The 1,385-nt window shown below is 37.9% G+C and overlaps 1 protein-coding gene across 1 annotated transcript in view; it reads left to right on the plus strand.

The window, feature by feature from the left end:
* The window catches only part of LOC107566287 (leucine-rich repeat and fibronectin type III domain-containing protein 1-like protein), a 184,104-nt gene that overhangs the window by 804 nt on the left and 181,915 nt on the right, over window positions 1–1,385 (plus strand). The gene's annotated exons all lie outside the window — the stretch shown is intronic.

Consider the following 1,385-nt stretch of genomic DNA (forward strand, 5'->3'; position numbering starts at 1 on the left):
CCCAGACAATTAGTTTGTGAAGTGTTTTCTCTTCGGTTTCCGAGCGAATGATCGCAGTGTACTGATAAAGGGAAGCGTTTGATGGGATCGAGCGGGTTTCAGCACCACGGACAGCACCCAATACTGTTCGAGACGCGAGGGAAAGTCTTCCCGAGCCTGTGGCTGTGAAATGCATATGCATTTTTAGTTTAATTGGGGTATTTTAAGAGTATGCATGGGGGTGTGATCAGATTGTGTCGGTTTGAAATCAAATTAAGGTGTGAATGACAATCAGGCATCTGTCAACGCTTGGGTCGACTTGCGTTGTGCATGACGAGGTGCTGTGAAATGTTTAATTTCGGTCGGTCTGTCTGTCACACTGTACTTTTCTTTTCCTGTCTCACACACCTACACTAACACACACAGACTGAGAGAGAAAAAGAGAGAAAGCCGGGTAAAATGATTCTGAAGGTCATATTTGACAAAAAAAATCTAACATTCTCAGGAACTATGACCCTGAACTAGCACTGCTTTGCTCTGTTGCCATGTGACAGACAGCAGTGCTGCTGCTGTGCATCCCAATACTGCTATTCCTCTCAGAATAGATTGGCTGGCGAGTGGAGAATCACCAGTGATGCCTGCCGTTATTAGATGTGAATCACAATGTGAGTCCCAAAAATTAACTGATTAGACTTCATTATCGGCAGACTGGTCTCTCTGTGTCCAGTGTGTGCCACACCTAGTGGATGTCTGGTATCCTGTGGAAATGTTTGTAATTACTGCCCTTTTAGTGTGCTTGTGTGTCTGTGTGAGATTGTGAGACTCAGGTAACTTTCCCTTTAATCTCCGTCAGAGAACTAAACAACACGAGCAACTAAAGCCAAACTGTTATCTCTGTTATCTGGCTAAAATATATTTTTCAATAATATTAACCTATCAATATATTTTAAATAATAAACATCATACAATATTAAACAATAAATGAATTAATAATTAATAAGTTGTTGCCATATATACATACTGTATATATATATATATATATATATATATATATATATATACATACACACACTCTCAGTCCTCGTGTCTACATTTACATTTGATACGTTAGAAAATAAGTTTTAGGATCAGATATAACTAACAGTTTGCACCAACTCAAACCTTCTTTTTTTAGCGTTAAAAATGTGATTTACTAAAATTTACAGTAGGCAGTTTTTTTTTCGTCATTATTTAACTCCTTTTTGACACTGCAGAACAAAGCACTGTCTTGGTGTGAAAGGAAGGTCAAAACATAAAGAAATGAGTTTTCAAATGCATCGGGATGAGTTTAGACGTAGCCTTACTCGGCACATTTTCAGTACATTGCTATTACTATTATTTGAAAGAACTATACTGTAAGAAATATG

The sequence above is a fragment of the Sinocyclocheilus grahami genome, unplaced genomic scaffold (assembly GCF_001515645.1).
Source record: "Sinocyclocheilus grahami isolate Dianchi unplaced genomic scaffold, SAMN03320097.WGS_v1.1 scaffold1067.1, whole genome shotgun sequence".
In the NCBI taxonomy this organism is placed as follows: domain Eukaryota; kingdom Metazoa; phylum Chordata; class Actinopteri; order Cypriniformes; family Cyprinidae; genus Sinocyclocheilus; species Sinocyclocheilus grahami.